The following is a 27,023-nucleotide window of genomic DNA, read 5'->3' as shown; positions in this document are numbered from 1 at the left end:
GCAGGAGAATGACCTGAACCTGGGAGGTGGTGCTTGCGGTAGGCAGAGATCGTCCCACTGCACTCCAGCCTGGGCGACAGAGTGACACTCCATCTCAAAAAAAAAAAGAAAGAAAAGTGTAAATCTACGGTTTTTCGTGGGACTGAAAGTCAGCAAAATATCAATGACAATTATAATTATGACTGGGTGTTCTGCTCATAGGCTATTGATGTTTGGATGACTAATAAAATAAGGACATACACAATTCATAATTATATGTATTCCATAAAAATTCCTTTTTGTGCCGGGCGCGGTGGCTCAAGCCTGTAATCTCAGCACTTTGGGAGGCCGAGGCGGGTGGATCACGAGGTCAGGAGATCGAGACCATCCTGGCTAACACGGTGAAACCCCGTCTCTACTAAAAATACAAAAAACTAGCCGGGCGTGGTGGCGGGCGCCTGTAGTCCCAGCTACTCGGAGGCTGAGGCGGGAGAATAGCGTGAACCCGGGAGGCGGAGCTTGCAGTGAGCCGAGATCATGCCACTGCACTCCAGCCTGGGCGACAGAGCGAGACTCCGTCTCAAAAAAAAAAAAAAAAAAAAAAAAAAATTCCTTTTTGTGTCTTCATTTCAGCGAAGTTTCTTTGTTGTTATCATTAAGATATCACATAATTTATGTTCTACAGATAGTAATGCCAAATTAGATAATGTTTCTGGGTCATTGTCATTCTTTTTGCCATGTTGCCCAGGCTGGTCTCAAATTCCTGGGCTCAAATGACCCACCCGCCTCAGCCTCCCAAAGTGCTGGGATCACAGGCGTGAGCCGCCAAGTTCAACCCATTGTCCTTCCTAAATAGTTTTATTATTTCCAATAAATTTTGTTCTGCCGAAGGAAGATAAACTGGAATTTTAAATAAAATTCTAAAGCAATACTTAGATTTGGAAATGAACCATGATTTTTACATATCACATTTAAACAATGTGATGGTTCACATGCGATCATTCATTGTTTTCACAGAAACTATTACTATATATTTTAATATTGCCACGTAAATCATTGTCACTTTGATTGCTATTTTCTTTTCATTTTTTTTTTTTTTAAACGGAGCCTTGCTCTGTTACCTAGGCTGGAGTGTAATGGCGTGATCTCGGCTCACTGCAACCTCTGCCTCCAGCGTTCAAGCGATTCTCCTGCCTCAGCCTTCTGAGTAGCTGGGACTATAGGCACGTGACACCACACCCAGCTAATTTTTGTATTTTTAGTAGAGATGCGGTTTCACCATGTTGGCCAGGATGGTCTCGACCTCTTGACCTTGTGATCTGCCCACCTCAGCCTCCCAAAGTGCTGGGATTACAGGCGTGAGCCACCGCGTCCAGCCTGATTGCTATTTTCACTATCTTGTAGTTGTATCTACATCCATGAAGGTTTTGGTAAATTCTTCTCCTTTCCAACATTTCAATGCTAGGGTATAATAAAGAAAATCAAAACTAGCAGTATGTTGCTTGATTTGTTCAAATGTCTTTTCAATTAGACTATACACTAATTTATCAGGTTCAGAAAACAATATAAGAATTAGTTTTAGGCATATTTTTACGTAAGTTTTCTTCCTTACAGTTATGTGAACTTGTGTTTCCTCATTCTAATTCCCTTGTATTGAATTGGAATGTCAATTTTGTTGGTTTTCATTCAGTTTCATTCACTTCAGAAAAAAAAATTTCTCTAAAAAATATTAATTCTTTTACAATTTAAATTTATTTGAGTTTTTAAAACTTGTATTAACTTTTTTTTTTTTTTTTTGAGATTTTTTTTTGCTCTGTCTCCAGGCTGGAGTGCAGTGGCATGATCTCGGCTCACTGCAACCTCCACCTCCTGGGTTCAAGTGATTCTCGTGCCTCAGCCTCCCAAGTAGCTGGGATTACAGGCGTGCACCACCACACCCAGCTAATTTTTATATTTTTTGTAGAGACAGGGTTTCACCATGTTGGCCAGGATTGTCTCAATCTCTTGACCTCGAGATCCATCGCCTCGGCCTCCCAAAGTGCTGGGATTACAGGCGTGAGCCACCGCGCCTGTCCGTATTAACATTATTAAAAGCAAGCAAGACTGGGTGTGGTGGCTCATGCTTGTAACGCCAGCACTTTGAGAGCCCAAGGCAAGAGGATCACTTGAGCTCAGGAGTTAAAGACCAGCGTAGGCAATATAGTGAGACCCTGTCTCTACACAAAATAGAAAAAATTAGCCAAGTGTGGTGGTGAGTCGCTGTAGCCCCAGCTACTCAGGAGGCTGAGGTGGGAGGATTGCTTGAGCCCAAGAGGCCAAGGCTGCAGAGAGCCATGATACTGCCACTGTATTCCAGTCTGGGTGACAGAGTGAGACCCTGTCTTAAAAAATAAATTAAAAGAGCAAGCAATGCTACGTATCAAAAAACTAGATAGTACAAACTCAAAACAAATCATTTTCTGCCTAGGTCCCTGATTTGGTCTTTACTTGAGCACCTTCCGTTATTTCACTTTACTCTTCTAGATCATCTCATATCTCGTCTAAATCAAATCTAACTGTTTCAACATGATGAATGCCCCTGGAACCAGGAATTAGAACATAAATACAAGCAGGAAAATGAATACACTTTCTTCATTACTCAAGGCATGCTACTTTGTTATTAAAGATCCTTTGCATTCCCATGATCAGAAAGACAGGATTTGATAAGTTAATTTGTTTTTTCCCTATTAGGTAAAAAACTTTCCATTACTCAAACCGCCCTGCTCTCCAAAGCAGTGTCCATTTCAAATGTCAACTGCAGCACAACTCCAAAATCTTCATGACATTCAGACACAGTTGCCTTTTGTTTTCAGGTCACGGCATGAGAAATGAGAAGGAGCATATCCCTAGAGCCTGGAAGGTGTTGATTTCCAGGGCAGATGCTTAGCGTTTCTGGTCAGAACTGAGTACCAAGTCCTAAGTGACAGAAGCAACCATAGCCATGCGTTGTTTTTGTTTATGTTTTTGTTTTGTAGCCATGCATTCTTTTTTTTTTGAGACAGAGTCTTGCTCTGTTGCCCAGGCTGGAGTGCAATGGTGCGATCTCGCCTCACTAGAAGCTCCGCCTCCCGGGTTCAAGCTATTCTGCCTCAGCCTCCCAAGTAGCTGGGATTACAGGTGCCTGCCACCAAGCCTGGGTAATTTTTGTATTTTTAGAAGAGACGGGGTTTCATCATGTTGGCCAAGCTGGTCTTGAACTCCTGACCTTGTGATCTGCCCTGCCTCAGCCTCCCAAAGTACTGGGATTACAGGCGTGCGCCACTGTACCCGGCCTGTCACCATGCACTCTTTAAATTTACTTTTTCATATGTTTGTGACATGAGTTTTATAAAGTGCAGGGTCAGAGGAAATTTCCCTCTTGCCTGGGTCAAAGGGAGATACTTCATGGAAACTTCTCACCCCACTAAGATCACAATTCCTGAGCCCCTGCCTGCTGGTCCGCTGTGCTGGACTTTTGTTTTGTTTTGTTTTGTTTTTAGACAGGGTTTTACTCTGTCCCTCAGGCTGGAGTGCAGTGGTGCAACCGCAGGTAACCGCAGCTGGAACTCCTGGGCCCAAGCAATCTTCTGGCCTCAGCCTTTCCACTAGCTGGGACTATAGGCACGCACCACCACGCCTGGCCTGGCTTGTGCTAGATTTTCACTGGCTTCCACTGATCTGTTGTTGATGACTCAGATTTGATTGGGACAGTGCATGGGGAAAAGAAAGGGGGCTCTCAGATTTCTGTATATTAAAAACAGTGGGCTGGGCACAAATAGTGGCTCACGCCTATAATCTCAGCAATTTAGGAGGCCAAGGTGAGAGGATTGCTTGAGTCCAGGAGTTTGAGACCATCCTGGGCAATACAGGGGGACCCCATCTCTGCAAAAAAAAAAAAAATTTTTTTTTTTTTTGAGACAGAGTTTCACTTTGTCACCCAGGCTGGAGTGCAGTGGTGCAATCTTGGCTCACCACAATCTCCGCCTTCTGGGTTCAAGCGATTCTCCTGCCTTAGCCTCCTGAGCAGCCTGGGTGACAGAGTGAGACCCTGTCTCAAACAAACAAACAAAATAAAGATGAAGCTGATTGTTATCTCCCAGGTCCTCAGGCTGAAACTGAAGCATTACAATCTTCCAGAAAATGAAGACTTTCAAAACTCTGATCAGCATGAACTAAGGGACATAGTCCTGTTATCAGATTAAAGTCCCTATGAATGGAAAGAAATGTCAGGCCAGGCGTGGTGGCTCACACCTGTAATCCCAGCACTTTGGGAGGCTGAGGCGGGTGGATCACCTGAGGTCAGGAGTTTAAGACCAGCCTGGCCAACATGGTGAAACTCCATCTCTACTGAAAATACAAAAATTAGCCGGGCAAGGTGGTGCACGCCTGTAATCCCAACTACTCCCTGGTGTAATCCCAACTACACCACTGCACTCTAGCCTGGGCGACAGAGTGAGACTCTGTCTCAAAAAGAAAGAAAAAAAAAAATGAAAAAAGAAATATGAGGGAAGCCCTGCAAACCTAAAGAAGGCAGTCTCAGGACAACTCTGGGAAGTTAAACATCAATTTTTCAGATAGCTAATATACAAAAGTCAAAATATTTAAGTAATTCTGTAATATTTAGATGGCTTCCTAGAGGTGAAGTTTACAAGTCATAAAAAAGGAAGTTGGAATGCCCAAAGGTTGCTAAACTTTCGAAGTCAATGCCACTTTAAAAGCAGTTTTCAGCCAGGCATGGTGGCTCACGCCTGTAATCCCAGCACTCTGGGAGGCTGAGGCGGGTGGGTCATGAGGTCAAGAGTTCAAGACCAGCCTGGTCAACATAGTGAAACCCCGTCGGTACTAAAAATACAAAAAATTAGCTGGGCGTGGTGGCGGGCGCCTGTAGTCCCAGCTACTCAGGTGGCTGAGCAGGAGAATCGCTTAAACCCAGGAGGCAGAGGTTGCAGTGAGCTGAGATCGCGCCATTGCACTCCAGCCTAGACGACAGTGAGAGACTCCATCTCAAAAATAAATAAATAAATAAATAAAGTAGTTTTCATTCACCCTGCTTGTCTAATATATACATATATATAATATATATATTGTGTGTGTGTGTGTGCGCACGCGTGTGTGTTTGGGAGTGTGTTACAAGCTAGGAATCCTAAGAACAAAAATTATGAGTCTACATCCTTTCTGGAATTATTGAAAGTGACTATGGTCTTATTTTGCCAGTTCATCAAGGTTTAACATGTATGACAAATGACAAAGTTTATAAACCCTTTTGAGAATCTACCTGTTAAATTACACCAATGTCTGTCTCCCTCTTCAGTTATCTGGGCATATAAAGAGGACCTAAGATATATACATGAAAGCTCACCAAGTTCTTTGGGAGAAACAACATAAAGTATGGATTTTTCCCTTAGCACATAACAATAAAGCCAACTTCTTCAAGGAAATATTGCAAATATAAAGGTGTAATTATATTTGTTATAGACAACTTCTAAGTGATGCTCATAATGCTCTTAGTCATTTTCATGTTTCTGCATGGGGTCAGCATCTTAGAGAGTCTGTGCCTAAAGGAGTCATCTGAATGGCACTTAGCACTGACACCACAGCCATCAGATGAGTGTTTGAATACACAGAATGACTCTAGGAGCTCTGATGGAAGAGGCAGGACAAGTACATTAAGAATACTTGACAAAGAGCAAATAACACCAGAAACCCAAGTCACACTTGACTATTTTTCTCAAGTTCTACATCCATATCCTGGTGGCTGTACTCTAAAATACATATATATAAAATAGCCAACCATTTCTCATACCCTCCACTGCTACTGCCCTGGTCCAAGCTACCATCATCATTGCCCAGGTCATTGCATTAACTTCAACAGTTCACTCTGCTTCGAACTTTGCCCTTCTGTAGGTTATTCTCCACACAGCCCGACTGATATTTTAAAAATACAAGTCAGATTATGCTATTCCTATGCTCAGAATTCTCCAGTGGTCAAATTCGTCATCACAGCCCACAAAATCCTACATGCTGTGGACTCCACATGTTTCTCTGACCTCACCTCTTCTCCTTTCATCCTTTCCTCATTCCATTCCAAATACTGGCCTCTAGGCACACTTCTCTCAGAGTCATTGTACTAGCTGTTCCCTCTGCTTTGACTGTCAGCCACCAAATATTCATTTGGTAGGCTGCTTTACTTCTTTAGGTCTTCTTTTCAGGAAGGCCTTCCCTCATCATTACATCTAAAATAAAGTACTCCATCACTCTGTCTTCCCTGTATCCTGCGTTTTCTCCACAGCATTTGCTACAACCTAGGAATTACACATCTATTTGTTAATTTGTTTAGTGAGTCTACCCTCCCTACCCCAAACAGTCTGTGAAGTCAGGAAGGGGACATTATCTGTTGCAATCACTGCTGTATTCCCAGCATGCACACCAGAGTTTGGTATAAAATAAATTTAATGAGTAAATGAAATGAGTATACTATTATGGCGGGCACATTATAACCTCTCACCATTTATTTTAGTTGTTCCGTTTATCAATTAGTATGTAACAATCTACTTGAAAATATAGAGGCTTAAAATAATAACACTTATTTATTTATTTATTTTGAGATAGGGTCTCACTCTGTCACCCAGGCTGTAGTGTAATGGTGCTATCGGAGCTCCCTGCAGCATTGACCTCCCGGGCTCAAGGGATCCTCCAACCTCAACCTCCTGAGTAGCTGGGACTACAGATGTATGCCCCCATGCCCAGCTAATTTTTTAATTTTTTGTAGAGATGGAATCTTGCTATGTTGCCCAGGCTGGTCTCAAACTCCTGGACCCAAGCAATCCTCCCACCTCTGCCCTCCAAAGTGTTGGGATTACAGGTGTAAGCCATTGCATCTGGCTTTTTTTTTTTTTTTTTTTTTTTTTTTGAGACGGAGTCTCGCTGTGTCTCCCAGGCTGGAGTGCAGTGGCGCGATCTCGGCTCACTGCAAGCTCCGCCCCCTGGGTTCACGCCATTCTCCCGCCTCAGCCTCCCAAGTAGCTGGGACTACAGGCGCCCGCTACCACGCCCGGCTAATTTTTTGTATTTTTAGTAGAGACGGGGTTTCACCGTGTTAGCCAGGATAGTCTCGATCTCCTGACCTCGTGATCCACCTGCCTCGGCCTCCCAAAGTGCTGGGATTACAGGCTTGAGCCACCGCGCCCGGCCGCATCTGGCCTTTTAAATTTTTTTTGTAGAGACAGGATCTTGCTATGTTGCCCAGGCTGGTCCCAAACTCCTGGGCTCAAGTTCTCCTTCTGTCTTGGCCTTCCAAAGTGTTGGGATTCCAGACGTGAGCCACTGAGCCTGGCCTTCTAATTCTTTTTTATTTTTTATTTTTTTATTTTTTTAGACAGGGTCTCACTCTGTTGTGCAGGCTGCAGTGCAGTGGTGCAATTTCAGCTCACTGCAATCTCTTCCTCCAAGATTCAAGTGATTCTCCTGCCTCTGTCTCCCAAGTAGCTGGGATTACAGGCACACGCCATCACACCCAGCTAATTTTTGTGGGTTTTTTCTTTCTTTCTTTCTTTTTTGAGACAGAGTCTTGCTCTGTTACCCAGGCTGGAATACAACGGCACAATCTTAGCTTACTGCAACCTCTGCCTCCCGGGTTCAAGTGATTCTCCCGCCTCAGTCTCCCAAGTAGCTGGGACTACAGGCGCCAACCAGAATGCCCAGCTACTTTTTGTATTTTTAGTAGAGACAGGGTTTCACCATTTTGGCCAGGCTGGTCTCGAACTCCTGACTTCAAGTGATCCGCCCACCTCAGCCTCCCAAAGTGCTGCGACTACAGGTATGAGTCTCTGCGCCCAGCTTAATTTTGTGTATTTTTATTAGAGACGGGGTTTTGCCATGTTGGCCAGGCTGGTCTCGAACTCCTGACCTCAGGTAATACGATTTCCTTGGGCTCCTAAATTGCTGGGATTACAGGCGTGAGCCACCAGGCCTGGCCTCTAGTTTTATTTGAGGTGTTTTTGTTTTGTTTTGTTTTGTTTTGACAAATACAGGCTTGCAGTGGATTAGGGGTAATTTGGTCTTGCTTGCAGTGCTTCTACTCACCAGAAGGAGGAGTGTGACCAGCAAGCTGCCAGAAGATGACACTGTATTTCAAGAGGCAGATAGAAAATTGGGAAATGAACAAATGACCTACTTCTTTCCATCCAAGTATACCTGAAGAAGGGTGCAGCTACTGGCTACTGGCCTAAAATTTGGGAAGAGAAGGAGGATATTGGTGAAAGCCTGGGAGAAGCTTGCCAAGATTCATCTATTTCCAGTAACAGAGGGGCAGAAGCAGGTGAGTTTGAGTTTGTGTGTTTGTGGGTGCTTGGGGTGATGCCTCAGAGAGAGAAGGTGGCTAATGACAGGGTCATTAGATGTCAGTAAGTGACTTCACAATTCAAAGTGTTGCTATCCTAAAACCAGGAAGTAAGCACAGGACCTCATGGATTTTACACAGGTCATATTCCTGTGCACTTCTGAGTTTGATCCAAAAATATGGTATAACCTATATGTGTTCCACAACTGTCTTTTGCATTTTATCTTCTATAATACACAAATGGCCATTCTTCCTTCAGCTATGAAATTGATTTTACCTCCTAGACCCACTACCTCCTAATTCTTGCCCCTCTCTTTAACCCATGAATCCCTGCTGCCAGTCTTTGGTTGAGACAAAGACCAGCCTTGGGTGGGGACTCCTTTTTTCAAGAATGTCTGAGGTGGGCCGGGCGCGGTGGCTCACGCCTGTAATCCCAGCACTTTGGGAGGCCGAGGCGGGCGGATCACAAGGTCAGGAGATCGAGACCACGGTGAAACCCCGTCTCTACTAAAAATACAAAAAATTAGCCGGGCGCGGTTGTGGGCGCCTGTAGTCCCAGCTACTCGGGAGGCTGAGGCAGGAGAATGGCGTGAACCCGGGAGGCGGAGCTTGCAGTGAGCCGAGATCGCGCCACTGCACTCCAGCCTGGGCGACAGAGCGAGACTCCGTCTCAAAAAAAATAAATAAAAAATAAAAAAATAAAAAATAAAAAATAAAATAAAATAAATAAAGAATGTCTGAGGCTATCAGTAGTAGTGAATTTATATATTCTCAATACCAAAAGAGGCTGAAACAATTCTTGGATGGCTTCAAGTTTGAAACTAACAAGTCAGAAAGACTCCAGACCATTTCAGCCCCCAGGGCCATGGGTAGCACTAAAGGAGAGAATGACCTTTAGGATCCCCACAGTCTTCATTAGCACCCCCATCATTGATATAAACTATTAGTATTTTCTCAATTTCTATAAAGTGCTATGTACATGCAGCTTCAATACCTGTTTCCTCACCCTACCTCCCCACCTAGTAAGCTGATATATGCTCCTGCTACGTAAAAATCCTAAAGCCATCCCTGGTTGGTTATCTGCAACGATCCATAACATTTGGTTTCCTGGAGTAGGTGCAATTGAGATTCTTTGAACTTTGCCCATTTTAAGTCTAACACAACCAGTGTAGTTGCAGCATTTACATTGGAAAAACAGGTTCTGATCAGCATTAGTATGGGCACAAGTGAGTATAGTTTTAACTTCCTTGCTAAACTAGAATATTTGCCTCTAGATCACCATATGTACTTTCTTTGGTCATTTATTGCTGAAATAATCATTAAACCTTGGTGTCGTCCCCATCATAGATGAAGTAAAGGCCCAGGCAAGAAAATCTCTAGATGATTTTTTCCTTTAAAACCACCCAATTTAGAATAATTTTTTTATTCATCAAAAGTAGAAACTTAACATGACTTCCTAGATGAGACTTTTAAAATTTTACTGTCACCATTACTTACACGCTTGTTGAAGAATATAGAACAAGTCCTCTTTTCCAGAATAAAATAAGCTTTTTTTTTTTCTATAATAGAATAGCTATATTTTTTCTTTTTCTACTAGAATCCTCTGTTTGCTGGAGGAAATACTTGGATAAGGTGCTGCTGTGGAGGGTGAGGCCTCAAGGACATGCTGAAGCATCAGGCTTGCTGAACTGCTATGCAGAAAGCCAGGTGAAGAATTTGCTTTGCACACCTGTAATCCTAGCATTTTGGGAGGCTGAAGTAGGAGGATCACACAGCTGCACTCCAGCCTGGGCAATAGAATGAGATCTCATCTCTCTAAAAAACAAACAAACCTGGTCAACACAGCAAGATTCCATCTCCATCAGGGGGTGGAGCCGGGGGAAGAATTTGCTTGCTTCTAAAAGGAAGTCTAATGAATGAGACGGGGGGAAAGGAAAGAGAGGAGAGTGAAGCCACCATGTTGGCTTTCTATGAATTGACCCTTCTCCATGACCCCACTGTCGTCAGTGAAGTCTACTAAAATCTGCAAAATGTTGGTGGAAATGAATTTCCTGTGAAAAGTTATGTAGGGCTAAATTCTGGGCTGGCATGAATGAAAGAGGAACAGAAACAGCAAGCCCCAAAATATGAGCTGAAGGCAGAAATGATCAGAAATTATAAGTCACTGGGAATTAGCAGGAATTCTAGTTAGGACATTGGATTTTACAGACCTCAAAAACTGAAAGATTGAGTGGAATTTAACTGCTTTTCTGAGGGGAAGGAGCTTCCCTAGTTGACATCTGAAATAATTCTCGAAGAGAATTATTTTGGGAAGGTAAAGCACTGCCTAACACAAATCTTCAGGCCTAAAAGTTCATGTCACACGGAAGGGTAATTAGTTTCTAACTTTATTATTTGGAAATTTAAAATCCATATAAGAAGAATAGGTAGCCAGGCGCAGTGGCTCACGCCTGTGGTCCCAGCACTTTGGGAGGCCAAGGCAGGCAAATCACTTGAGCCTAGGAGTTCGAGGCTAGCCTGGGCAACATGGTGAAACCTCATCTCTACATACACAAATACACACACACACACTCAAACTGAGAGTGTGTGCCTCAGAGAGAGAAGATGGTGCCTGCTCCTGCCCCTCCATTATTGGAAACAGAGGAATCTTGGCAAGCTTCTCCCAGGCTTTCCCTATATCCTCCTTCCCTTCCCAAATTTTAGGCCAGTAAAATCGTATATTTATATACAAAAAAAAATAGCTCTGTGTGATGGCATGTGCCTGTAGTCCCAGCTACTTGAGAGGCTGAGGCGGTAGGATCAATTGAGCCTGGGAGGTAGAGACTGCAGTGAGCTGTGATCACACCACTGCACTCCAGCCTGGGTGACAGAGTGAGACCCAGCCTCAAAAACAAACAAACAAACAAACAAAAACAAACCCAAAACAAACAAAACCAGAATTGGCTTTTCCATGTTACCTTTAAGAATCTAGTGGTTGTGGCGGGGCACAGTGGCCCACACCCACAATCCCAGCATTTTGGGAGGCCGAGATGGGTGGATCACCTGAGGTCAGGAGTTTGAGACCTGCCTGGCCAACATGGCAAAACCCCTTCTCTACTAAAAATACAAAAATTAGCCGGGCGTGGTGGTGGGCACCTGTAATCCCAGCTACTCAGGAGGCTGAGGCAGGAGAATCGCTTGAACCCTGGAGGCAGAGGTTGCAGTGAGCCAAGATCAAGCCATTGCACCCCAGCCTGGGTGACAAGAGTGAAACTCTAACTCAAAAAAAAAAAAAAAAAAAGAATCTACTGGTTATGCTTTTAAAAACACTCTCGCTGGGCGCACTGGCTCATGCCTATAATCTTAGCACTTTGGGAGGCTGAGGCGGGTAGATCACCTGAGGTCAGGAGTCCGAGACCAGCCTGACCAACATGGTAAAACCCTGTCTCTACTAAAAATACAAAAATTAACTGGGCATGGTGGTGGGCGCCTGTAGTCCCAGCTACTCAGGAGGTTGAGATAGAAGAATCGCTTGAACCTGGGAGGCAGAGGTTGCAGTGAGCTGAGATTATGCCACTGCACTCCAGCCTGGGCAACAGAGCAAGAGTCCATCTCAAAAAAAAAAAAAAACAAAAAAAACCAAAAACCAAAACACTCTCTCCCATCCCCAAAACTTTGCAGAAATATATCTCATTTTAAACTAATTAACTGTTAGAAAATGAGGTTTAAGACTGAAATTTTGATAAACTCAAGTCAACTTTGAGAAATCCCCAGAGATAATTTGTGTCATTTTCCTGCTCTATCCCTCTGCATCCTGTTCTTTGGGATGAATGTTAGCTGTACCTGTTAAGGCCTGAGCTTGAGAGTGAGCAGGTTTTAGGTTTCTGTGTGGCTCCAACACTTCCTACCTCCCTAAGCTCCCAATTTTTTACCCATAAAATGGCAATAATAATAGTACTACCTCCCAGAATTATTGTGAGGATTAAATAAATGCTCAATATTCATTGTTAATAGTAGTATTGATGGAAATACATATGTCTTGATCCATTTTCTGCTGCTATGACAGAATACCACAGATTGGATAACTTGTAAAGAGCAGAAGTTTATGTGGCTCATGGTTTTGGAGACTGAGAAGTCCAACAGCATAGTCTAGTGTTTGGTGAGGATAATTTATGGTGGAAAGTGGGAGACAAGTGAGCATGTGAGACAGAGAGAAAAGAAAGCCAAACTCCCACGATAACTAACCCACTCCCACAATAACAACGTTAATTTAGTCTGGGCATCATGGCTCATGCCTGTAATCCAAGCACTTTGGGAGGCTGAGACAGGAGGATCACTTGAGCCCAGGAGTTTGAAACCAGCCTGGGCAACACAGGGAGATCCCATCTCTACAGAAAACTAAAAAATTAGGCCAGGCGTGGTGGCTCACTCCTGTAATCCCAGTGCTTTGGGAAGCCGAGGTGGGCAGATCACTTGAGGCCAGGAGTTTAAGACCAGTCTGGCCAACAGGTGGTACCCTGTCTCTACTAAAACAAAAAACAAAAAAAAAAGCAAGAATTAACCGGGTGTGGTGGTGGGCACCTGTCATCCCAACTATGCAGGAGGCTGAGGCACAAGAATCCCTTGAACCCTGGAAGTGGAGGTTGCAGTGAGCCAAGATCATGCCACTGCACTCCATCCTGGGCAACAGAGTGAGACTCTGTCTCAAAAAAAAAAAAAAATTAGCCAGGCATGGTAGCACATGTCTGTGGTCCCAGCTACATAAGAGGCTGAGGCAGGAGGATCACGTGAGCCCAGGAGGTCAAGGCTGCAGTGAGCTGTGTTCACACCACTGTACTCCAACCTAGGTGACAGAATGAGACTGTGTCTCAAAAAAAACCCAAAAACCCAAAACATTAATTTATTCGGGAGGGCAGAGCCCTCGTGACCTAGTCACCTCTTTTAAAAGAAATACAATTGACACACAATAATTATACTTATTTATAGGGTACAATGTAGTATTTAGATACATATATAAATTACTTAATGATCAAAGTAATTACCATATCCATCACCTCAAGCATTTTTCATTTTTTGTGATAAGAATATTTTTAAATATTTTCTATTTTGAGATACACATTATTGTTAACTCTAGTCATCCTACTACATAATAGACCATCAGAACTTAATTCTCTTATCTAACTGTAGCTTTGTACCTATCGACCAATCTCTCATCATCCCCTCCTCCTTCTTACTCTCTCCATCCACTGGTAACCATTATTCTACTCTGTACTTGTATGATAATAACTTTTTAGATTCTACATATGAGTGAGATCATGTGGTATTTGTCTTTCTATATCTGCCTAATTTCACTAAATATAATGTCCTCCGGGTTCATCCATGTTGTCACAAATGCCAGGCTTTCCGTCTTTTTTAAGGCTGACTGGTATTCCATTGGGTATAATTTCATCCATTGATGAAATGTGGTAAATTCATCCATCCATCAATGGACACTTATGTTGATTTCATATCCTGACTATTAGGAATACTGCTGCAGTAAACATAGAAGTAAAGATATCTCTTTGACATACTGATTTTATATATCCAGTAGTGGGATTGCTGGATCATATGGTAGTTTTATCAGCAGTGTGTAGGGGTAACCTTTTCACCATAACCTTTTCAATACTTATTTATTTATTTATTTATTTTTTATTTATTTATTTATTTTTTTTTTGAGACGGAGTCTCGCTCTGTCGCCCAGGCTGGAGTGCTGTGGCCGGATCTCAGCTCACTGCAAGCTCCGCCTCCCGGGTTCACGCCATTCTGCCTCAGCCCCCTGAGTAGCTGGGACTACAGGCGCCCGCCACCTCGCCCGGCTAGTTTTTTGTATTTTGTAGTAGAGACGGGGTTTCACCGTGTTAGCCAGGATGGTCTCGATCTCCTGACCTCGTGATCCGCCCGTCTCGGCCTCCCAAAGTGCTGGGATTACAGGCTTGAGCCACCGCGCCCAGCAATTTTTTTATTTTTTGATGGTAGCCATTTTGATGAGACTGAGATGATATTTCATGCATTTTTGATTTGCATTTTCCTGATGATTAGTGATGTTGAGCATTTTTCATATATATGCTGGCCATTTGCATGTCTTCTTTTGAGAAATGTCTATTCAGGTTTTTTGCCCATTTAAAAATCAGATGTTTTTTTTGTTGTTGTTGTTGCCGAGTTGTTTGAGTTTCTTACATATTTGGGTTATTACCCCTTATGCGATGTATAGTTTGCTAATGTAGTCTCCCATTCAGTAGGTTATCTCTTTTCTCTGTTGATTTTTTTTTTTAAAGATGGAGTCTCACTCTATTGCCCAGACTGGAGTGCAGTGGCACAATCTTGGCTCACTGCAACCTCCGCCTCTCTGGTTCAAGCAATTCTCCTGTCTCAGCCTCCCCAGTAGCTGGGATTACAGGCGCCTGCCACCACGCCTGGCTAATTTTTGTATTTTTAGTAGAGATGGGGTTTCACCATATTGGCCAGGCTGGTCTGGAACTCCTGACCTCAGGTGATCTACCCACCTCAGCCTCTCAAAGTGCTGGGATTACAGGTATGAGCCACTGGGCCTGGCCTGTTGTTTCTTTTGCTGTGCAGAAACTTTTGAGTTTGATGTAATCCTATTTGTCTACATTAGCTTTTGTTGTTTGTGCTTTTGAGGTTTTATACAAAAAAAAGAAAATCCTTGCCTAGGCCACATATCACAGAGCTTCCCTGGCTGTGTTTTCTTCTAGTAGTTTTGTCATTTTGGGTCTTACATTTAAGTCTGTAATCCATTTTGAGTTAGTTTTTGCATATGATGAGAGATAAGGGTCTAGTTTCATTCTTCTGCATCTGGATAGCCAGGTTTCCCAGCATCTTTTATTGAAGAGGCTGCTCTTTCTCCAGTTTGTGTACTGGGCACCTTTGTTGAAAATCAGTTGACTGTAGATGCATGAGTTTATTTCTGGACTTTCTGTTTTGCTCCATTGTTCTATTAGTTTTTATGCCAGTACCATGTAGGTTGTTGGGGTTCAAGAGGTTCTTGAAAATGCTAAAGGAGTAGAAAGCTTCTTCAAAGAAGTAAGAGAAAGCTTCCCAAATTTAGAGAAAGATACAAATATCTTACAGGAAGGTAAAATATCACTAACCAGATTCAACCTAAATAAGTCTACTCCAAGACATGGCGACCTCTTAAAAGTCAAAGACAAGGAGAGGATTCTCTAATCACCTCTTTTTTTTTTTTTGAGACGGAGTCTCGCTCTGTTGCCCAGGCTAGAGTGCAGTGGCGCATCTCCGCTCACTGCAAGCTCCGCCTCCCAGGTTCTCGCCATTCTCCTGCCTCAGCCTCCCGAGTAGCTGGAACTACAGGCGCCCACCACCACGCCCAGCTAATTTTCTGTATTTTTAGTAGAGACAGGGTTTCACCATGTTAGTCAGGATGGTCTCGATCTGCTGACCTCATGATCTGCCCACCTCGGCCACCCAAAGTGCTGGAATTAGAGACGTGAGCCACTGCGCCCAGGCTCTAATCACCTCTTAAAGGTCTCATCTCTTAATACTGTTATAATGGTAATTAAATTTTATTTTTAAAAATATTTATTTTAAATGGAAGCTGCCATCTTCCTTCCTTCTTTCCTTCCTTCCTTCCTTCCTGCCTGCCTGCCTGCCTGCCTTCCTTCCTTCCTTCCTTTCTTTCTTTCTTTCTCTCTCTCTCTCTCTTTTCTTCTTTCCTTCTTTCTTTCATTTTCTGAGGCGGGGTCTCGTGTTGCCCAGGCTGGAGTGCAGTGGCATGATTTCAGCTCACTGCAGCCTTGACCTCCCAGGCTCAAGTAATCCTCCTACCTCAGCTTTCCAAGTAGCTGGGACTACAGGTGTGTGCTCTACCTCAGCTTTCCAAGTAGCTGGGACTACAGGTGTGTGCTACCACACTCTGCTATTTTTTGTCTTTTTTGTAGGAATGGGTTTTTGCCATGTTTCCCAGACAGGTCTCAAACTCCTGGGCTCAAGTGATCTGCCTGCCTCGACCTCCCAAAGTGCTGGATTACAGATATGACCCACCAGGCCCAGCCGACAATTAAATTTCACCATGAATTTTGGAAGTGACATAGACCACAGCAACATATAAGCCTAATTCCTACCCTATTATTTCACTATCATCTTGGTTTCAGGTTTATCTCTTGAAATGGATATGGGGAAAGTGTCAGTACTTGAACACAAAGAGAGTTTCTTCCAAATAGAGCTAGACATAAACAAGGCAGGCAGTGATAACAAAGAATTTCTCAGAACAACCTCGACTGGAAAGTTCCGTAGCTACTAAATGCCTCCTTGGCTAATGCCTAACATCCCATAATTAGAAATCTAGTCATTTAAATGAAGGTTTTACTTAAATGCAAATGCAAATGCTGCTAGGAAAGATAACTTTGGAATGAATAATTATTCACACCGTGGAGTGAATAATTTTAAACATTCTTTTCCTAAGAGGAAAGGCTTTGAATGAGATTAAGAAAGAGAAAGTATGGGACAATGGGCTTCTGATAATGATAAAAAGAGAAAAAACAAATAGAAAAAAGGGGAGGGTCCCAAAGGCAAACTTGAAGGATTTAGTGATTAAAATGTTAGGAATTAAGAGAGTCCATCTTCAAAATCTTAACAGTATAGTAGATGATGAATCTGGACAATGTTAGATAAGCCAAAATGGAGAGTGGAAACTTCCGTCTGTGGGTATTGCCTTCAAAACCAGACTAAGTGATTAGGCTTGCCTACCTGCCTTTCATTCTTATGTTGCTCAACCATACTGTACTGCGCTAATTTCTCTGGACGCTCATGTGGTCTTGAAGGCTAAGAACTAGAACTGAGAATCACAGTGTGTTGGCCACTCTCAGGCTTGTGGCTTTCAGCTTTGAGGCAGTTTCAGTGACTTTACTGGAGTTTTGGGAACTAAGTACAGGAGATCTATTAGTTATAAAGAACTTCCTAGAACATGAACTTCTCAGGAATTAGACAGACTTAAGTTTGAGTACTGACTCAATGCCTCACTCATTGTGTGACTTTAAGCAAATTGTTTAACTACTTTAACCCTCAGTTTCCCTATCTATACAATGGGATTAATAATACTACTTACCACCGGGCGTGGTGGCTCACGCCTGTAATCCCAGCACTTTGAGAGGCCGAGGTGGGCAGATCATGAGGTCAGGAAATCAAGACCATCTTGGCTAACACGGTGAAACCCTGTCTCTACTAAAAATACAAAACATTAGCTGGGCGTGGTGGCGGGCACCTGTAGTCCCAGCTACTCGGGAGGCTGAGGCAGGAGAATGATGTGAACCTGGGAGGCAGAGCTTGCAGTGAGCCGAGATTGGGCCACTGTACTCCAGCATGAGGGACAAAGCAAGACTCTGTCTCAAAATAATAATAATAATAATAATAATAATACTTACCTCTTGAGTTTTTTGTATTAAATAATATAGTTCATTTGAAGTGCTTAGCCTTACACTTGGCACATAGTTATTTTTGTAATTGTTTTTATGTTAGGTATGGTGGTTAGCCTTATGTGTTAACTGGGCTAAGCTATAATACCCACTTACTTAATCAAGTGCTAATGCAGAAGTTGGGTGAAGGTATTTTGAAGATGTGGTTAACATCTACAGTCAGTTGACTGAGGGTAAAGGAGATTACCCTCTATAATGTGGGTAGGCCTCATCTAATCAGCTGGAGACCTAAAGAGTAAAACAGGTTTCCTAGAGAAAAAGAAAAGCAGCCTAAAATTCTGCCTGGGCTTCTACTCAACCAGTCTGCCCTACAAATTTCAGACTCGATACTGAAGTATCGATTCCTACCTGATTTTCTATCTTGCCAGCCTGTCCTACAGATTTCAGACTAACCAACCCCCACAATCGCATGAGCCAGTTTCCTAAAATAAAGGGATTGTGTGTAGGGTAGGCTGGATGTGTGTCCTATTGGTTCTGTTTCTCTGATACATGGGGTATACTTTGGGCATAGGTCAAAACAAGCTCCACAAAATCCAATAGAGACACTAAAAGGAGGGAGATAATGCAAGAAAGGTTCTAATAAAAATAGGACCAGAATGAGAACTGCCACAGGAAGTGTGAGACCCTCAACTCATTCTCAACGCAAAGTGGCTACACAAAGCTGGTCCTGGTCCCTCCAGAGAACTTTCACTTCACTGTTACTGAGAATATTTGTCTATTTGTCCACTATGAGTTGCTTGTTCTGCCACCTTCCTCTGTGGCCTCTGGGATCCCCAGGGAGGAGCTGTCAGAGGTGTCTCTTTTCTCGTGGCTCAGGGACTTTACAGTTAGACTGCGGATCCCACTGTACCAGGATCACTGCAGGAAGACTGGCTGTCTCAGCATTCTACTGCTTAAGGACAAAAGGTAAAGACAAAAAAAGAAAAGAAAAAAGAAGAAGGAAAAAAAAAAAAAAGCATGGGAAACAGAAATAGCCTCCAACCCCTAAAGATTTCGAGTGATAGACCCTTTCCTGGCTTATGTCATGTATCAGCCATTACATGCTTCCAAAACTACTATAGATATAACATATTGCTTGGGATTCAAGTTAGAAATTGCTATTTTGGAGTCCCAAAGGGCACCTAGCTATTGATTAAAACTCAGATAAACTAATTGCTACACCTGGGAAAGGAGTGGCTATGTAACCAGGATTTGTTCAGACATTACTCATATTAATGGTTCAGATTTTAAAAATTCAACTTGCCAAATGACTCAAAAACTACTCACTTCACATTCTTAAAAAAAGTACTTAAAAATCAAAGCACTACTATACTTTTGAGGACCATCTGAACAAAGGAAAACCTAATAGATATAGTAATAGCGTGGATTGTCTCAGTGAGAAACTTTTTTTTGATATTATAAATATTAAATGGCTGTCTGATTAAACATGGCCAATTAAACACACTTCTAGCCTGGGCAACATGGCAAAACTCTGTCTCCACAAAAATACAAAAATTATCCAGGTGTAGTGGTGCAGGCCTGTAGTCCTAGCCACTTGGAGGGCTGAGGCAGGAAGATTATTTGAACCCAGGAGGTGGAGGTTGCAGTGAGCCATGATGACACCGCTGTCTCCAGCATGGGTGACAAAATGAGACCCTGTCTCAAGTAAATAAATAAACAAACACATCCTTTTATCTCACTTAAATTACTACGCCATGGATAATTTTCCAACTTATCACCAGCATTTTCTTCCTCCATCTGTTCTTCATGCTTCCATAAGTTTCACTTTTCTAAAACTCCACTTTTATCAGATCATGATTAATAATGAGCTTCCTCTAACTTCAAGTACATAAAACAGTAAGCAATATGTATTCATATTTTCTGATTAAAAATGAAATTTTCTTCCCATTTTAAAAACATTTCCAAATATGGTGCAACATCATTGTAATGGCAGTGGGTATTTATTGGAAATTATGTCAGGAGTTGGAAAAATTACTTCTGAAAAAGTTTAGCCTGGCCAGGCGTGGTGGCTCATGCCTGTGATCCCAGCACTTTGGGAGGCCGAGGCGGGTGGATCACCTGAGGTCAGGAGTTCGAGACCAGCCTGGACAACATGGCGAAACCCCGTCTCTACTAAAAATAGAAAAATTTAGCTGGGCATGGTGACGGGCACCTGTAATCCCAGGTACTTGGGAGGCTGAGACAGAAGAATCGCTTGAACCTGGGAGGCAGAGGTTGCAGTGAGCCAGATCGCACCACTGCACTCTAGCCTGGGCAACAAGAGTGAAACTTTGTCTCAAAAAAAAGAAAATGTTTAGTCTGAGTGAGGAATTAATTACCTCCCATCAAGGGTTTATATGTGTTCTAGGTCCTACTCAAGGGTAGGGAAAGAGGGTTTTGTGGACAAGATTAAACAGGGAAAGGTGTGACTCAGAGTATCCAAGAATTTGCCAAGCCAGAAAGTCAAAACGGAGGTGATAGGAAGAAGAAATGCAGCTACAGGTGAAAAATGCTAATAAAAGCTTGGAGGACTAACTCACGCATCAAACTATGGGGGTACGATGAATTAGGTAGGCAGTGAGATTGGTAACTATGAAACTAAAAGACTAGAATGAAGATAGGAATAGTGAACAGATATTACTAAAATGTTGTATTGGTAGAAATATGTTTCATTTTATTTTCCATCGGAAAAATAATTTGGGGGCCAGGCATGGTGGCTGTCATCTATAATTCCAGCACTTTGGGAGGCTGAGGCAGGAGGATGGCTTGAGCCTAGGAGTTCAAGACCAGCCTGGGCAACATAGTGAGATCCTGTCTCTAGAAAACAAATTTAAAAATTGGGCCACGTGGTGCAGCCTGTAGTCCTAGCTACTTAGAAGGCAGAGGCAGGAGGATTGCTTAAGCCCACGAGTTCAAGGTGGCAGTGAGCTGTGATCATGCCACCGCACTCCACCCTGGGTGACAGACGTTATCTAAAAATAAATAAATAAAATAAAATAAAATGAAAAAAATAAAATAAATTAGTTGGGCATGGTGGCATGTGCCTGTAGTCCCAGCTACTTGGGAGGGGGATAGGAGGATCCCTTGAGCATGAGAGGTTGAGTCTGCAGTGAGATGTCATCATGCCACTGCACTCCAGCCTGGATGATAGAGCGAGACTCTTTGTATTAAAAAAAAGAAGAAAGAAAGAAAAATAATTTGGGGAAAAAATGCAGTTTTAAAGCCACAGAAAATCATTTGACCAAAATCTGAGTTTTAATCTTATTTGTATCTTTGCCTCCTATATTATATTTCTCTAGTGAATTTGCTTTTTTTTTTTGAGACAGAGTCTTGCTGTGTCGCCCAGGCTAGAGTGCAGTGGTGGGATCTCCGCTCACTGCAAACTCCACTTCCCAGGTTCAAGCGATTCTCCTGCCTCAGTCTCCTGAGTAGCGAGGATTACAGGTGTGTGCCACCACTCCTGGCTAATTTTTGTATTATTAGTAGAGATGGGGTCTCACCATGTTGGCCAGGCTGGTCTCGAACTCCTGACCTCAAGTGATCCGCCTGCCTCAGCCTCCCAAAGTGCTGGGATTACAGGCGTGAGTCACCGAGCCCGGCCTGCTTTTTCATTCTCCTAGTGTTGTAGTCCATTCTGACTGCTATATCAAAACACAATAAATTAGGTCGCTTATAAACAACAGAAATTTATTTCTAACAGTTCTAGAGTTTGGGAAGTCTAAGATCAAGGTGTCAGCAGATTTGGTGTCTGGTGAGGGCCCACTTTCTTGTTCATAGATGGTGTCTTCTATTGTGTCCTCACATGGTGGAACAGACAAAACAGGTCTCTGGGGGCCTCTTTGATGAGGGTATGAGTCTCATTATGAGGGCTCTATCCTAATGATCTAATCACCGACCAAGGGCCTTACCTCCTAATACTATCCCATTGGCTATTAGATTTTCAATATATGAACTTGGGTCAGGAGAGGACACAAACATTTAGACCATACTTACTCAGACAACAATTTCATAACTTCTCTTTGCTCCTCAAACTGCCAATATTTCCTCTACCCTCAATCTCAGATGATGACCTTTCTTCTTATTTCACTGAGAAATTATAAGCACAATCAGAAAAGAATGTCTACAAATTCCCAGCATATCCACACATCTACATGCTTTTGTGTACATATATCCTGCCTTCTTTCTTGTAATAATAGAGGAATTGTCCATGTTTTCATGTGAGGCTGTGAGGCTAACCCTTCCACCAGTGCACTAGATCCCATCCCTTCTCACTTACTCTGTGATGTTGCTCCAGTAATTCTCCCCCTTTTCTACTGCACCCTCAATTCCCCTCTCTAATGGATTTTCCTATCAGCATGTGTATTAGTCCATTTTCACACTGCTGATAAAGACATACCTGAGCCTGGGAAGAAAAAGAGGTTTAATGGGACTTACAGTTCCACATGGCTAGGAAGGCCTCAGAGTCATGGCAGGAGATGAAAGTCACGTCTTACATGGTGGTGGCAAGAGAAAATGAGAAAAAAGCAAAAGCAAAAGTGGAAACCCCCGATAAACCCATCAGATCTTGTGAGACTTATTAACTATCACAAGAATAGCATGGGGAAGACCAGAACTCATGATTCAATTACCTCCCCCTGGGTCCCTCCCACAAGACATGGGAATTCTGGGAGATACAATTCGAGTTGAGATTTCGGTGGGGACACAGCCAAACCATATCAGCATGCAAACATGCTGTTATTTGTCCCACTTTACAAACCAACAAAAAATGCTCTTCCTTACAACTACCCCTCCATTTTTCTCTTTTCCTGTAAAACAAAATCCTTTCAAAGATTTTCTGTTCCTCTGACTCTACACTCTCTCCTCCTGTTTTCTCCTGGATTCACTACAGTCAGGCTTTTGCCTCCACCATTTCATGAAAATAGGTCCTATCATAGTCACCAATGACTATTGTGAAAGTTGCAGATACCAGGATGAAATCACTTTTGTTATATCCAAACAAACTAGGGCTGGGAAGCCCCAAAGTAGAGGCAGTTCATGCCTACATGTCTGAGATAAAAACCGTTTCCAAGTCCTTTTTTTTTTTTTTTTTTTAAGAGACAGGGTCTTGTTCTGTCACCAAACCTGGAGTGCTGTGGCAAAATAGCTCACTGCAGCCTCAAAATTCTGAGCTCAAAGGATCCTCCTGCCTAAGCCTCCTTAAGTGCTGGAATTATAGGTATAAACCACTACACAGGCCTCTAGTACTTTCTAAAGACCCTTTCTGATCCTTTATGCATCTCCTGCTTATTTTATTTTGTATTTGTTTTAATTTTTAGTAGAGACAAGGGTTCACTATGTTTCCCAGGCTGGTCTCGAACTCCTGAGCTCAAGTGACCCTCCCATCTCAGCATTCCAAAGTGCTGAGGTTACAGGCGGGAGCCACCAGGCCAGCCAGCATGTCCTGTTTCGATAAGGTTTTTCACTAGACATTCTTTAGAACTGCAGTAACTCAGATAAGACGTTCTTGAAAGAACACTTGCCCAGCAACAGCATCTCCACCAATGAACTGACAATAATTCTGGCTTTGAACCTCTGGAACCAATGAACTCTGTTTCTAGGCAGTTTATGTAAATCTCTATTTTGCTAATAAAAGCTTCTCTAACTCGTCTCTCACCGAATGCACTGGTGGCTTGCCACCAGTGCATTCCAGATTAGAATCCTTATTTATATTCCTGTGTAAACTCAACATATTTAGAGATCATTTTCTCTAGTGTTTTTTTCCTTTGGTTGACATTTCCATGTTGTTGAATCCAACGGTCATTTCTCTTGACCCATGGGTAGCAATGACTCAGTATTATTTTATTTTATCTTATCTTATCTTCTTATTTTATTTTATTTTATTTTATTTTATTTTATTTTATTTTATTTTATTTGTGGAGATAGAGTCTCACTATGTTGCCCAGGCTGCTCTTGAACTCCTAGCCTCAAGCAATCCTTCTGCCTCAACCTCCCAGTGTTGAGATAACAGTCATGAGCCACTGGACTGGGCCAACTCGATATTCTTGTAGTACCTTTTTCTGTGTACTTTTTTCTGTGTGTCTTCCCAGACACTACACTCTCCTGATTTCCCTTCTACTTCACTGGCCATTCAGTCTGTTAGCTCCTCTTTCTCCCAACCTCTAATTGTGCTCTAGCTGAGACTCAGCCTTTGAACTTCTGTTTTCCATCTATACTCACACCCTTAGGGATCTCAGCTCTCATTCAATTTAATAGCTTTAAATATACCAGGAATGGCCAGGTGCTGTGGCTCATACCTGTAATCCCAGCACTTTGGGAGGTGGAGGTGGGCAAATCACCTGAGGTCAGGAGTTCAAGACCAGCCTGGCCAATATGGTGAAACCCTGTCTCTACTAAAAATACAAAAATTAGCCAGGTGTGGTGTCGCGGACTTGTAATCCCAGCTACTTGGGAGGCTGAGGCAGAAGAATTGCTTGAACCCAGGGGGCGGAGGGTGCAGTGAACCGAGATAGAGACACTGCTCTCCAGCTTTATATACATCCATGTATACACATACATATATATGTATATAAATACATACATATATATATGTGTATCAGGAAGTATTATTCCATTTTTTCATTATCCCTTTTTTTTTTTTTTTTTTTTTGAGACGGAGTCTTGCTCTGTCACCCAGGCTGGAGTGCAGTGGTGTGATCTCGGCTCACTGCAAGCTCCACCTCGTGCCATTCTTCTGCCTCAGCTTCCCGGGTAGCTGGGACTACAGGCACTCACCACCACGCCCGGCTAATACTCTGTATTTTTAGTACAGACGGGGTTTCACTGTGTTAGCCAGGATGGTCTCCATCTCCTGACCTCATGACCTGCCCGCCTCGGCCTCCCAAAGTGCTGGGATTACAGCACTGCACCCAGCCCATTATCCCATTTTTTATAAACAAATGAATTCTATGTATTTATATACTCAGAAATGAAACAGAAAGGAAAAAGACCAAAACATCAATGGTGATTATCATTTGGTGATTAGATTAGAAGTGATTGTTTTTTTAGAAACGGGGTCTTGCAGTATTGCCCAGGCTGGAGTGCAGTGGCTATTTACAGGCATGATCATATCCACTGTGGCCAACTCCTGTGCTCAAGAGTTTCTCCTGTGTCCAAGAGTTTCTCCTGTGTCAGCCTCCCTAGTAGCTGGAACTACGGGCACCCGCCATTGGCTCAGCTAGGTTACAAGTGATTTTAATCTTTGTGCTTTTCTGTATTCACATTTTACACAATTAATATGTAATATTTATTTAATCAGATTAAAAAACAAAACAAAAAGGATGTATGCCTGGAAGAGTGCAGAGAAACTTACCCAGTGAACTTTGAAACATTTCCTTCCCACCCTAAGCACCAGAACACTTTGGAAATGAATGTGAAGCATGCAGACTTGAAGCAATTCCTTAAAGTTGGGAGAGAAAAAGCTTTGGTCATCAAAAACTATGCCAATTTGTATGCATTTTGCAGGATGGGGCCTACTAGTATTTCCCAGGCATTGAGTAACTGAGAGATAGGGGCATTCCCTAAGGAAAGACAATGGGAGAACCTGAGATTCGAGAATCCCCAGTTTTGTTTTGTTTTGTTTTGTTTTGTTTTGTTTTATTTTGTTTTGTTTTGTTTGTGACAGGGTCTCACTGGAGTTCAGTGGTGTGATCTTGGCTCACTGCAGCCAAGACCTCCCAGGCTTGACCTCCCAGGCTCAAGCAGTCCTCCCAGCTCAGCCTCCCGGGTAGCTGGGACTACAGGCACGTACCATCACGTCTTGCTAATTTTTGTATTTTTTTTTAAAAGACGGGTTTCACCATGTTGCCCAGGCTGGTCTTGAACTCCTGAGCTCAAGCCATCTGCCCCTCTCCAGCCTCCCAAAGTGTTGGGATTACAGGCATCAGCCACTACTCCCAGTCTCATATTAATTTTTATAAATGTTCCATGTGCGCTTTAGAAGAATGAATATTTTCACACAGTTGGATATAGGATTCTATCTTCACATAATAAATTAAGGCTGTTAATTACTGTGTTTACAAAAATTTTAAGTATTTACAGGTGAAATGATATGCTGTCAGAATTTGCTTTAAAATACACCAGTTCCAGGCTGGACACAGTGGCTCACGCCTTTAATCCCAGCACTTTGGGAGGCTGAAGCGAGCAGATCACTTGAGGTCAGGAGTTCAAGATCAGCCTAGCCAATATGGTGATACCCTGTCTCTACTAATAATACAATAATCAGCCAGGCATGGTGGCACACACCTGTAATACCAGCTACTCAGGAGGCTGAGGCAGGAGAATTGCTTGAACCCAGGAGGCAGAGGTCACAGTGAGCCGAGATCACATCATTGCACTCTAGCCTGGGCGACACAGCAAGACTCTGTCTCAAAAAAAAAAAAAAAAAAAAATCCAGTTCGTTTCACTCACCACCTCTGCCCTCCGAAAAAAAATTGGGGAAATATCTGAAACAAGATTGCCGAAATGGATGGTAGTATGGTAGTACTTAGAGGTTCATCATCATATGAGAATTTCTCAAATTGTGGTCTCTTAACCATTAGCATCAACATTACTTGGGAACTTGCTAGAAGTGTATTGGATCCCACCTGACACCTACTAAATCAGAAACTCTGGGGACAGGACCCTGCAATCTGTGTTTTAACAAACTCTCCAGGTGATTCTGATGCATGCTAAAGTTTGAGAACCACTGTATTATACTATTCTATTTTTGTGTATGTTTGAATATTTCCATAACAATGTTTTAAAAATAGAGTTGCTACATTCGTTCTTGGTGAATTGGTAGATTTTCATTATGTAGTTACTGTCTGTTGATTTATTACTTCCAGTTTTTTAGTTCTATCTTTTTCTTAATCCTCCAAATTAGAAATGTTTATTGTTATATAGATATTTGTTTAGGTTTAACTACATGCTCATCTATACCTTTGCTCATTAGTTCATCTCCTACCTTCCAACTAAGTTTTTCCTTCTTACCTCTTTTGCAGCTCTGGCTCTAAGACCAGCAGCGTTGGCATCACCTGGGCAATTATGAGAAATGCAGAATCAGTATCTGATTTTAATAAAAATCTCCAAGAGATTTGTATGTACATTAAAGTTTGAAAAGCACTGTCCCAAAGTATTCCTTTTAGAAATTCCCTTAGTGCAGGTCTCTTGTGGTAAACAGTTCTTATTTATTCAAAAAGGTCCTTATTTCACCACTCTTGAACGGG

The sequence above is a fragment of the Theropithecus gelada genome, chromosome 1, assembly GCF_003255815.1.
Source record: "Theropithecus gelada isolate Dixy chromosome 1, Tgel_1.0, whole genome shotgun sequence".
Taxonomy (NCBI): Eukaryota; Metazoa; Chordata; class Mammalia; order Primates; family Cercopithecidae; genus Theropithecus; species Theropithecus gelada.
The sequence above is the reverse complement of the archived record's forward strand: the minus strand, read 5'-3'. Positions refer to the sequence as shown.